At 53.2% G+C, this 13,410-nt stretch overlaps 1 protein-coding gene across 1 annotated transcript in view; it reads left to right on the top strand.

The window, feature by feature from the left end:
- Positions 1 to 13,410, top strand: part of LOC119956719 (SH2 domain-containing adapter protein F-like) — a 114,595-nt gene that overhangs the window by 17,655 nt on the left and 83,530 nt on the right. The gene's annotated exons all lie outside the window — the stretch shown is intronic.

Raw genomic sequence — 13,410 nt, 5'->3', positions numbered from 1 at the left:
GTTAGATACAGAGTAAAGCTCCCTCTACACTGTCCCCATCAAACACTCCCAGGACAGGTACAGCACGGGGTTAGATACAGAGTAAAGCTCCCTCTACACTGTCCCCATCAAACACTCCCAGGACAGGTACAGCACGGGGTTAGATACAGAGTAAAGCTCCCTCTACACTGTCTCCATCAAACACTCCCAGGACAGGTACAGCACGGGGACAGATACAGAGTAAAGCTCCCTCTATACTGTCCCCATCAAACACTCCCAGGACAGGTACAGCACAGGGTTAGATACAGAGTAAAGCTCCCTCTACACTGTCCCCATCAAACACTCCCAGGACAGGTACAGCACGGGGTTAGATACAGAGTAACGCTCCCTCTACACTGTCCCCATTAAACACTCCCAGGACAGGTACAGCACGGGGTTAGATACAGAGCAAAGCTCCCTCTACACTGTCCCCATCAAACACTCCCAGGACAGGTACAGCACGGGGTTAGATACAGGGTAAAGCTCCCTCTACACTGTCCCCATCAAACACTCCCAGGACAGGGACAGCACGGGGTTAGATACAGAGTAACGCTCCCTCTACACTGTCCCCATCAAACACTCCCAGGACAGGTACAGCACGGGGTTAGATACAGAGTAAAGCTCCCTCTACACGGTCCCCATCAAACACTCCCAGGGCAGGTACAGCACGGGGTTAGATACAGAGTAACGCTCCCTCTACACTGTCCCCATCAAACACTCCCAGGACAGGTACAGCACGGGGTTAGATACAGAGTAAAGCTCCCTCTACACTGTCCCCATCAAACACTCCCAGGACAGGTACAGCACGGGGTTAGATACAGAGTAAAGCTCCCTCTACACTGTCCCGTTTTGGCACAATCTTTGAAGGGTAGTGAGAGGGAGGTTGGGTGAGCTGGGGTTCTGATGGTACATGTGGCACTGGGTCTGTTGCCTGTGCTGTGTTTATGTGCAGAGCCATTTGCGTGGCTTCACCAGGGAGATGTCAAGCAAGCTTGATTAACATTTGAGCAGAGGAGGTGTGAAATCTGTTTTCTTGCTGGAATCTTGCAACTAATACAATTACAATTGGCTTACTGCTTTGTCACAGACTCCTGTCTCCGGCCCCATGGGGAGGCAGCTAGCTGTTCAATACTTCCAGCCTGTGACACCGTACATCTGGGTTACAGCATGGGCTGTGAACTTTCCTGTCTGGGACCTCAATCGAATCTGCCGGTGGGTGGGGGTGGAGGTTGGGTAATGGGGATGTGGACGGTCGCTGCTCAATGTTACATGTGGCAGGCAGATGATCAAAGCCCGCCCTCTGCATGGCTGGAGCAGACAGCCCCCTGGGCAGTGGCTGGGGGAGTGGATGTGAATGTGTCTGGTGTATACTCTGGGCAGCCTCAGCATTCAGTGGGGCCGTCGGTGAAGGAGGAGTTTTAAAAAACTCGTTTCCTGGAGTATTTTATGCTCTTTGGCGCACCCGATACCGGAGCGCCAATCCCGGGCTGGCAATACTGAGGAGGTGCTGCACTGTCAGAAGTGCCACGACCCTGCCTGCCCACTTCGGTAGGCACACAGGACGCCCTGGCACTTTTTCAAAGTCAAGCATGTGAGTTCTCGCATGTGTCCTGATCAATATTTAACCGCTAACCAACGTCACCCAAGAATAGATTGCCTGACCGTTATCAGATTGTTGTATGTGGAATCTTGCTGTGTAACATTTAACGTGTTTGTCCATAGCTCTCTGAAGGCAGAAGGGAAGGTTAATAGGGGACACTTATCCTTTGTAATCTATGCCTTGATTGATAAAGCAGGGCGGTTATGTTGGAATTGTGTAGAACTTTGGTGAGGCCACAGCTGGAGTACTGTGTGTAATTCTGGTCACCACATTATAGGAAGGATGTGATTGTACTGGAGGGGGTGCAGAGGAGATTCACCAGGATGTTGCCTGGGATGGAACATTTCAGTTATGAAGAGAGAGGTTGGACTTCCGGTGGCGGCCATGATGGCTCCCACCTGTAATGGACTTTTGGACCTTTTCCTCCCGTTTTTTTCGGATTTTATGGGATAAATCGGTGAAGAGTGAGACAGTAAGGAGAAATCCCCCTCCGGTGTATGGAGAATTGGACCAGAAGTGGTTGTGTGAGAAGACAAAGTCCTCTCAGGGAGACGCGAGCAGAGCTGGTAACAGGGGACAGCATTGGCGGAGAGCAAGGGCCGCGGGGAGGCGACACAGTGGTCGAGGGAGCAGCTGGGGAAGTTTTTCGAGGATTGCTTCGCCAAGCTGAAGCTGGTGGTTCAGATAGCACGAGGAGTATATAACCGTGCCGGAAAGCAAGGTGGGGATGATGAACGACCGCCAGAAAAGAATGCAGGAGAAGCTGGAGGGCCTGGAGAATAGGTCCAGGAGGCAGAATCTCAAAATTGTCGGCCTCCCTGAAGGCAGTGAGGGATCGGATGTGACGGGCATGTTGGAGACGTTGATGGGGGCTGGGGCGTTCCCTCGGCCCCTGGAATTGGACAGAGCGCACAGAGCCCTCGTGAGGAAGCCCAGAGCGAACGAGCCGCCCAGGGCCATGGTGGTACATTTTCATCGTTTCATGGACAAGGAACACGTTTTGCGGTGGGCCAAGAAAGAACGGAGCAGCAAGTGGGAGAGCTGTGAGCTGCCCATCTATCAGGACCTGGGAGCGGCCAAGAGGCGTGCTGGGTTCAATCGGGCAAAAACAACCCTCTTTAAGAAGGGGGTAAAGTTTGCGATGCTGTACCCAGCCTGTCTGTGGGTCACACATGAGGGACGGGACTTCTACTTTGAAACACCAGACAAAGTATGGACCTTTATTAAAGAAATGAAGCTGGAGGCGAATTAAAAGACACTTAAGCCTTGGAGAAGTACTGTGGCGGCGATTTGCAGTGCTGGATTGTATAAATTTAAGTAGCTCTACGTGAAATAATGGGCTGTGTGGATGGTTAAAGGCTGATCTGTCTTGAAGGGACCTTGTTGGTGGGGGTGGGCTTTGAATTTAGTTCTGCTTTTTGGGTGACTATTTTTCTAAAGTGACTTTTTCTTCACTGTTTTTTCTGTTGTTTGTTTACTGGGGAATGTGATGCTTTTAAAATGTTTATTCATGTGGGGGGGGGGGAGAGAGGAGAGTACAATAGGGAGACAGACTGCTTGGTGCCAGGGGCGGGAGCTATCGAGTCAGCATGGGTCAGCTGACTCTCAGAAGCACAGTGGGGGGTGAGCAGGTGTTAAGCTGGAGCTTGACTTGGGGGTTGGGTTTCTAGTCCTGTTGTTGCCTGGGGGGGAGGGGGGGGAGCTGCTTTGCTGACAGGGGAGGAACTGTTACTAGGGGACAAATGGGAGGTCGGGAACGGCGACAGCCTGAGTGGGGACTTGAGGAAGCGGAGGGCGCGAGCTCGAGGCTGGCCTAAAAAGGGTGATGGCTAGTCGGTGAGGGGGGGGGGGGTGGTTAGATACAGAGTAAAGCCCCCGTCCAGGCTGATCACATGGAACGAATGAGTCGGTCAAGAGGGCTCGCGTGATCGCGCATTTGAGGGAACTGAAGGCGGACGTGGCAATGCTACAAGAGACACACCTAAAGGTTACAGACAAGACGAGATTGAGGAAGGGGGTGGGTTAGCCAAGTATTCCCCTCAGGACTGGACTCAAAGACCAGGGGAGTAACGATCTTGATCAGCAAACGAGTGGCATTCGAGGCAGGGAGAATCGTGTCAGACAAAGGAATTTAAATTTAGCTGTTATAATCTGGAATAGAAAGGTTGTCTCGTTAATGAAACTGTGAAACTATCACCGATTGTTGTAAAGACCCATCTGGTTCTCTAACGTCCTTTTGGGAAGGAAATCTGCCGCCCTTACCTGGTCTGGCCTACACGTGACTCCAGACCCACAGCAATGGGGTTGACTCTTGACTGGCCGCTGAAATGGCCGAGCGAGACACTGGGTTCGAGGGCAATTAGGGATGGACACATCCCGTGAAAGGATAGCTTTTTAAAAAAAGAATGCAGGCTGGATTTGACAACGAGATCCAGTGAAAGGGGAAGGGAAGTGTTGGTGGCTCTCCTTCGGTGCAGCCTCGCACAAATAGCGGTTCTGCATGTTTAATCCCGGGAATGTCCTCCAACCCGCTGGATGCTGTGGAATAACATGTTATTACAATGTACCGGCTGGATCCACCCGGGAAATTGCTTGACCTCCTGGAGACCGCCACAGATTGCCACTCGTTAAAGTTTCTGCAGGCAACTTCTCCCCCTCCTGGCCCCTGCAGTAAGAACTCAGGAGAGTGGAAATGGCGGTCATGGCCTGGGTGAGCGAGGTGCGCAGCACCCCCCTGGTTTTTACAGTCACCACTGTGTGCTCCCCTCTCTCTACTATATGACCCCTCGTTGAGCAGGGGCATGGGGTGGAGGAGCTGAGGGGTGCAGGGGGTGGGGGAGGTGGGTCATCAGTGGGCACTCAAGGCAGCAGTGCCAGTGAGCATCCTTCATGGCAAACCTCGAGAGCGAATCTTGTGTTACACTGCTTCGGGTTACACAGGCTGCTACTTTAAAAAAAATAAATTTAGTGTACCCAATTCATTTTTTTTCCAATTAAGGGCCAATTTAGCGTGGCCAATCCACCTAACCTGAACATTTTTGGATTGTGGGGGCGAAACCCACGCAAACACGGGGAGAATGTGCAAACTCCACACGAACAGTGACCCGGGGCCGGGATCGAACCTGGGACCTCAATGCTGTGAGGCAGCAGTGCTAACCTACTGCACCACCGTGCTGCCCCTACAGGCTGCTACTTGATGCAGTCTTAACTAAAGGATGCTCAAGACTCTGAAATTAGTTCAACGTGTTTATTGAACTATTAACACAGTTCTCAAATGAGTTCGACTCTCTGCTAATCTAACTGTAGTAACTCAGTCTAACAGTACCAGCTTGCTCTAAGCCACGTGCTGGGGTGTGATGCTGCTGATCAATCCTGTCTAACTCTCTAGATGTCTGTCTGTGGAGACTGGCAGGGTACGAGTGCCTCATCCCTTTTATAGTGTTTATGTCATGCCCCCTTGTGGTGATGCCACCTCTGAGTGTCCTGACTGCCCATTGGTTGTGTCCTATTCTGAGTGTTCATTGGTTGCATGTTTGCATATCATGACAGCGAGTACGGGTGGGCTGTTCGACTCTGCTAGCATCGCAATTGAGGCGGTGAAGTGATGTGAGGGTGAATCACTGGCACATAGGGAAATCGGACAAGGGTGTGTGGGCGTGGGGAGGGAAATTGGCAAAGAGCCATATGGAAGCTCAGTTACTGATGTGAAACAAATATCAGAGAGAAAGAGAGAGCGAGAGAAGGTGAAGAAAAGTCACATGTTGAGAGAGTGTAGAATAAACGATAGAGAAACACATGCAGGGTTAGAGAGAGCCACATCTGTGTAGACAGAGGGCAAAACCACACAACTGGAGGTAGTCTAGATTAATTATCACCATCTGAGGACCAGTTTACAAATCACGAAAATAAATAATTTTGCTCCAGAAATTAGAAGATTTCGCTCAGCCAGAGTTAGCTGTGTCCAACCCTCATCGTATCATCTCCACCTGCATGTGTTGATGCCTCCATGTAAGTGTGTGTTTACAGGCATATCTGTGTTTATATGTATGCCTGCCTCTCTTTTCACCATGTCTCTCTCTCTCTCTCTGTCGCTCTTTCTCAGTGTGTGTATCTCTCTCTCTGTCTCTCTGTCTGTGTGTGTCTCTGTCTCTCTCTGTCTCTCTCGCTCTGTCTCTGTCTCTCATCTCTCTATCTCTCTGTGTCTCTCTCCCACTCTCTGCCTCTCTCTCTCTGTCTGTGTCTCCCTCTGTCTCTCTCTCCTTGTTTCTATTTCTCTTCTCTCCCTCTCTCTGTGTCTTTCTCGCTGTCTCTCTATCCCTCTGTATTTCTCTCCCTCTCTGTCTCTGTCTCTCCTTGTTTCTATTTCTCTTCTCTCTCTCTCCCCCCTCTCTGTCTGTCTGTGTCTCTCATTGTCTGTCTGTGTGTGTGTGTGTGTGTCTCTGTCTCTATCTCTGTGCGTGTGTGCCTCTGTCTTTCTCTGTCTCTCTCTTCCCTCCCTCCCTCTCTGTCTCTCCTTTTCTCTCGCTATCTGTGTTTGTGTCACTCCCTCTTTGTCTCTCTCTATCCCTGTGTTTGTCTGTGTGTGTGTGTGTGTCTTCCTCTCTCTCTCTGATCCTCTCCCTGTCTGTGAGGCTGTATGTGTGTGCCTCATTAGGGGACAGTGGTCAGGAGGGTGAACCTGGCTGATGTTAAGTGCTGTACCTTGGTCACAGGTCAGTGCACCTCCCTGGCCTCAGGGAGGGTCAGGGCAGTGTGGCCCAGAATGACACCCAACTGATAATTGAGGTTGAGGCAGACTCGAATGTCAGGCTAGAAAACGAGAAAAGCTGCATCAACACATTGGGGATCTGGTCGTGCCTGACCTAGGGTTACAGAGTGAGAGCCAGGGGGACGTGTCCAAGTGGGAGTCTGGGTAGGCAATGATGGAGGAATATTCGGGCCAGTCAGGTGTTGACTGACAGGCTGTAATTGATATTGCCGCCTGCACACGCTCACAAGGCGAAAGCTCATCTCGGCAGCTAAACTAGTCACCGTCTGAAGAACTGAGAAAATACACACCACTGACACATCGACTGACATATCCAATTTCTTCTCACACCAGCACCTCGGGCTCGTGTTCTCTAACTGGCTTTTCAATCAATCGGCAGCTCCCCCCATGTCCCCACACCCACCCTACCTCCAGGGTTACTCTGCCGACAAGGAGCCTATTGTTCCATTTGCAGCCCCCCCACCCCCCCCCCCCCCCCCCCCCCCCATCCCCGATCCTTGATTCTTTTTCCCTTCCGAATACTCTTCCCAACGGGAGTTATGGATTTATACCTGCAGATATCTCGGCAAAGAGTCTGGTGTGAGCTCTCGGAGGTCAACATAGTGGGGGGGTCGAGTGTGGGGGGTGTGGGGGGGGGGGGGGGGTTCTTAGGCATTGACGGGCACCCTGCCTATTCTGTGAGGGTGAGGGGGTGTTGGTGGATAATGAAAAGAAAATCACTTATTGTCACGAGTAGGCTTCAATGAAATTACTGTGAAAAGCCCCTAGTCGCCACATTCCGGCGCCTGTCCGGGGAGGCTGGTACGGGAATCGAACCGTGCTGCTGACCTGCTTGGTCTGCTTTAAAAGCCAGCGATTTAGCCCAGTGAGCTAAACCAGCCCCTAAACCAACCATACCGGGGAAGGTTGTAGGACACTGTACTTTTTTAAGGAATGAAAGGATGTGCATTTATATAGCGCCATTCGTAGCCTCATGGCACCCCAAAGCGCTTTACGGCTAATGCCCTACTTCCTCAAATGCAGTTCTTGTTGTAACGGAGGGAAGACAGCAGCCAATTTGTGCACAGCATGATCCCCAACAGTTAAGTGTGACAAGACCAGGTAATTGGCAATGCTGGGCGATGGTAAATATTACCAGGGAGAGGGTCCCTGCTCTTCCGATAGTGGCCACGGGATCTTTTCCACCTGTGAGGGGTGGCACAGTAGCACAGTGGTTAGCACTGCTGCCTCACTGCACCAGGGACCCGGGGTCGTTTCCAGCCTTGGGTCACTGTCTGTGCGGAGTCTGCACGTTCTCCCCCGTGTGTGCGTGGGTTTCCTCCGGGTGCTCCGGTTTCCTCCCACAGTCCAAAGATGTGCAGGTTAGGTGGATTGGCCACGCTAATTGCCCCTTAGTGTCCAATGGTTGGGTGGGGTTACGGGGATAGAGCGGAGGAATGGGCCGAGGTAGGGTGTTCCATCAGTGGGTCGGTGCAGACTCAATGGGCTGATTGGCCTCCTTCTGCACTATAGGTCACCCAAATAACAGGAGCTCTGACAATGCAGCACTCCCTCAGTACTGACCTTCTGACAGTGCGGCACTCCCTCAGCACTGACCCTCTGACAGTGCGGCACTCCCTCAGCACTGACCCTCTGACAGTGCAGCTCTCCCTCAGTGCTGACCCTATGACAGTGCAGCACTCCCTCAGTACTGACCCTCTGACAGTTCAGCGCTCTCTCAGTACTGACCCTCTGACAGTGCAGCACTCCCTCAGTACTGACCCTCTGACAGTGCAGCACTCCCTCAGTACTGACCCTCTGAAAGTGCAGCGCTCCCTCAGTACTGACCCTCTGACAGTGCGGCACTCCCTCAGTACTGATTTTCTGACAGGGCAGCACTCCCTCAGCACTGACCCTCTGACAGTGCGGCACACCCTCAGTACTGACCCTCTGACAGTGCAGCACTCTCTCAGTACTGACCCTCTGACAGTGCAGCACTCCCTCAGCACTGACCCTCTGACAGTGCAGCACTCCCACAGTACTGACCCTCTGACTGTGCAGCACTCCCTCAGTACTGACCCTCTGACAGTGCAACACTCCCTCAGCACTGACACTCTGACAGTGCAGCACTCTCTCAGTACTGACCCTCTGACAATGCAGCACTCCCCCAGTACTGGCCCTCTGACAGTGCAGCACTCCCTCAGTACTGACCCTCTGACAGTGCAGCACTCGCTCAGTACTGACCCTCTCACAGTGCAGCACTCCCTCAGTACTGACCCTCTGACAGTGCAGCACTCCCTCAGTACTGACCCTCTGACAGTGCAGCACTCCCTCAGTACTGACCCTCTGACAGGGCAGCACTCCCTCAGTACTGACCCTCTGACAGGGCAGCACTCCCTCAGTACTGACCCTCTGACAGTGCAGCACTCACTCAGCACTGACCCTCTGACAGTGCAGCACTTCCTCGGTACTGACCCTCTGACAGTGCGGCACTCCCCCAGTACTGACCCTCTGTTAGTGCGGGGCTCCCTCAGTACTGACCCTCTGACAGTGCGGCGCTCCCTCAGTACTGACCCTCTGACAGTGCAGCACTCCCTCAGTACTGACCCTCTGACAGTGCGGCATCCCTCAGTACTCACCCTCTGACAGTGCGGCACTCCCTCAGTACTGACCATCTGACAGTGCGGCACTCCCTCAGTACTGACCCTCTGACAGTGCAGCACTCCCTCAGTACTGACCCTCTGACAGTGCGGCACTCCCTCAGTACTGACCCTCTGACAGTGCGGCACTCCCTCAGTACTGACCCTCTGACAGTGCAGCGCTCTCTCAGCACTGACCCCCTGACAGTACAGCACTCTCTCAGTACTGACCCTCTGACAATGCAGCACTCCCTCAGTACTGACCCTCTGACAGTGCGGCATCCCTCAGTACTGACCCTCTGACAGTGCGGCACTCCCTCAGTGCTGACCCTCTCACAGTGCAGCACTCCCTCAGTACTGACCGTCTGACAGTGCGGCACTCCCTCAGTACTGACCCTCTGACAGTGCAGCGCTCCCTCAGTACTGACCCACTGACAGTGCAGCACTCCCTCAGTACTGACCCTCTGACAGGGCAGCACTCCCTCAGTACTGACCCTCTGACAGTGCAGCACTTACTCAGCACTGACCCTCTGACAGCGCAGCACTTCCTCGGTACTGACCCTCTGACAGTGCGGCACTCCCTCAGTACTGACCCTCTGACAGTGCGGCACTCCCCCAGTACTGACGCTCTGTTAGTGCGGGGCTCCCTCAGTACTGACCCTCTGACAGTGCGGCGCTCCCTCAGTACTGACCCTCTGACAGTGCGGCACTCCCTCAGTACTGACCCTCTGACAGTGCGGCATCCCTCAGTACTGACCCTCTGACAGTGCGGCACTCCCTCAGTACTGACCCTCTGACAGTGCAGCACTCCCTCAGTACTGGCCCTCTGGCAGTGCAGCACTCCCTCAGTGCTGACCCTCTGACAGTGCAGCACTCCCTCAGTACTGACCCTCTGACAGTGCAGCACTCCCTCAGTACCGACCCTCTGACAGTGCGGCACTCCCTCAGTACTGACCCTCTGACAGTGCAGCACTCCCTCAGTACTGACCCTCTGACAGTGCGGCACTCCCTCAGTACTGACCCTCTGACAGTGCGGCACTCCCTCAGTACTGACCCTCTGACAGTGCAGCACTCTCTCAGTACTGACCCTCTGACAGTGCGGCACTCCCTCAGTACTGACCCTCTGACAATGCAGCACTCCCCCAGTACTGGCCCTCTGACAGTGCAGCACTCCCTCAGTACTGACCCTCTGACAGTGCAGCACTCCCTCAGTACTGACCCTCTGACAGTGCAGCACTCCCTCAGTACTGACCATCGGACAGTGCGGCACTCCCTCAGTAGTGACCCTCTGACAGTGCGGCACTCCCTCAGTACTGACCCTCTGACAGTGCAGCGCTCCCTCAGTACTAACCCACTGACAGTGCAGCACTCCCTCAGTACTGACCCTCTGACAGGGCAGCACTCCCTCAGTACTGACCCTCTGACAGGGCAGCACTCCCTCAGTACTGACCCTCTGACAGTGCAGCACTCACTCAGCACTGACCCTCTGACAGTGCAGCACTTCCTCGGTACTGACCCTCTGACAGTGCGGCACTCCCCCATTACTGACCCTCTGTTAGTGCGGGGCTCCCTCAGTACTGACCCTCTGACAGTGCGGCGCTCCCTCAGTACCTACCCTCTGACAGTGCGGCACTCCCTCAGTACTGACCCTCTGACAGTGCAGCACTCCCTCAGTACTGACCCTCTGACAGTGCGGCACTCCCTCAGTGCTGACCCTCTGACAGTGCGGCACCCCCTCAGTACTGACCCTCTGACAGTGCGGCGCTCTCTCAGTATAGCGCCAGAGTTGTAGCAAACACTGTATCTGGAGTAAGACCTGAAGCCACAACAGCAAAATATAATAAAGCAATTAAACAACAACTTGAGAGGCTCTGAGGGAGTTAAAGAAGCCAATGGCGCTTACCAATGTTGCTGACTGATTGCGGAAGAGCTCTGTCAGTGAGACACAGCTGGCATAGAATTGTAACAGTCGCTACCCTGATCGAGGTGGCACAGGCTGAACATTGAACCAGGGATCTTTTCATCGGTGGGAGAAGGGAGCTGACAGACTGGAAGCCTCTTTGTCAGAGAGCTTTGAGAAAGACTTATCCAGACTCGAAACGTTACCTCAGTTCTCTCTCTACAGAACCTGTCAGAGCTGCTGGGATTGTGCAGCATTTCCTGCTTTTGTTTCAGATTCCAGCAGCCGCAGTAATTCGCTTTGATCTTTTCCTTGGTGTGGGTAATGTTGGGGGAAGGATATCTCCTCCCCAAGTCCTGATTCAGTGGAAGGTGCGCCCGTAGGGGGCAGTGCAATGGGGTTCATGGCCCTGAGTGAGGCTCCGCTGTTGTCTGATCCCTGCTGCGATTTGCCTGAGGGCCTCGTAGGCCGTGGTCCTATTCCGTTCCTTAATCGATAATCTGCTGGGGTTTCATTGATTCTTTCGTGGGACCTGGGCGTTGCCGGTTGAGTCAGCATTCGTTGCGCATCCCTAATTGCCATTGAATGGAGTCGCGCCAGGGCCATTTCAGGGGGCAATTCATTGTCAGCCATGTTGCTGTGGGTCGGGGGTCACATGTAGGCCAGGCCAGGTGAGGATGGCAGATTTCCCTCCCTCAGCCCAGTTACAACAATGTCTTCGACACCATGGGTCGCATTTTATTAATTCCAGATTTTACTGAATTGAATCTAAACTCCCAAGCTGCCATTGTGAGCGTAATGTGTCGTTTGATCAGAAATTTAGGTTTCGATTTTAATAGCCCAGTAACTTTTTCAAAAATAAATTTAGAGTATCCAATTCTTTTTTTTTTCCAATTAAGGGGAAATTTAGCGAGGCCAATCCACCCATCCTGCACATTACATAGAACATAGAACATAGAACAGTACAGCACAGAACAGACCCTTCGGCCCTCGATGTTGTGCCGAGCAATGATCACCCTACTCAAACCCACGTATCCACCCTATACCCGTAACCCAACAACCCCCCTTAACCTTACTTTTTAGGACACTACGGGCAATTTACCGTGGCCAATCCACCTAACCCGCACATCTTTGGACTGTGGGAGGAAACCGGAGCACCCGGAGGAAACCCACGCACACACGGGGAGGACGTGCAGACTCCACACAGACAGTGACCCAGCCGGGAATCGAATCTGGGACCCTGGAGCTGTGAAGCATTTATGCTAACCACCATGCTACCGTGCTGCCCTATTGTTTTGGGTTGTTTTGGGTTGAGGGGGTGAAACCCACGCAAACACAGGTAGAATGTGCAAACTCCACACGGACAGTGACCCAGGGCCGGGATCGAACCTGGGACCTTGGCGCCGTGAGGCAGCAGGGCTAACCCACTGTGCCGCCGTACCAGTGCTGGAATGTTGATGGTACTTTGGGGTCATCTCTCCTCAGGGGGTTAGATAAATTGGGAAATTAAAGGCGAAAGTAAAATGGGAGAAAATACAACCTGAGTCTTTCCTTTAAGCTCCTGGTGCAAAGTGTCGGAAAGGAAGTCGCTGAGGGAGCAGAATTTGTCAGTCCAGCTTGCCACCTCAGGGAGCTTCCTTTCCTCTGGCTGGAGAATGTTTCCTGGCCCCTCCTCTCCGCTCCCCAGCTGTCTCACACTTGTCCTGTTTTTCCCAGTGCAGATCCCACACCTTTGTGTTCGGAAAACTTCTGGATTTACTTCTCAGGCTCACTCCGATGTGCCGTGACCTGGCTTGTACCAATGCAGCGTTGCGACTCTCGTGGCCTGTACCTGCTCTTTACTGTGATATCTTTATGAAATACTTACTTGACATTTAGTTCATTAAAGTGGCACGATAGGACGATGGTTAGCACGAGTTGCTCCACAGCTCCAGGGTCCCAGGTTCGATTCCCGGCTGGGTCACTGTCTGCGGAGTCTGCATGTTCTCCCCGTATCTGCGTGGGTTTCCTCCGGGTGCTCCGGTTTTCTCCCACAATCCAAAGATGTGCAGGTTAGGTGGATTGGCCATGATAAATTGCCCTTAGTGACCAAAAGGAAAGGTGAGGTGGGGTTGCTGGGGGGAGGTGTGGTCTTACGTAAGCGTTCTCTTTCCAAGGGTCGGTACAGACTCGAAGGACCGAATGGCCTCCTTCTGCACTGTAAATTCTATGATTCTATGAACTCTTTCTCTTGAGTAACCTTCCCCCTCTCCTCTCCCTCACTGGTGGCAGTCTGACCTGAATCTGCACCCGGGCTGTCTGACTTTAGAAATGCGTTCGAAGGCGTGCCTTTTGCAGTTGGGTCTGGGGTGGGGAATGGGGAGGGGTGGGGGGAGTGGGGTGGTGCTGTAGAAAATGACAAAGAATCGATTGGGAATGCCGCCTGCCAATTGCTGCCCGAGCGGGGAAGCAGGCAGCCGGAGTGGGCACCAACCTGGCATTGTTTTGCAAGAGGGCTGCACCCCAT

The sequence above is a fragment of the Scyliorhinus canicula genome, chromosome 24 (genome assembly GCF_902713615.1).
Source record: "Scyliorhinus canicula chromosome 24, sScyCan1.1, whole genome shotgun sequence".
NCBI lineage: Eukaryota > Metazoa > Chordata > Chondrichthyes > Carcharhiniformes > Scyliorhinidae > Scyliorhinus > Scyliorhinus canicula.
This window is presented reverse-complemented; position numbering and strand designations above follow the sequence as displayed.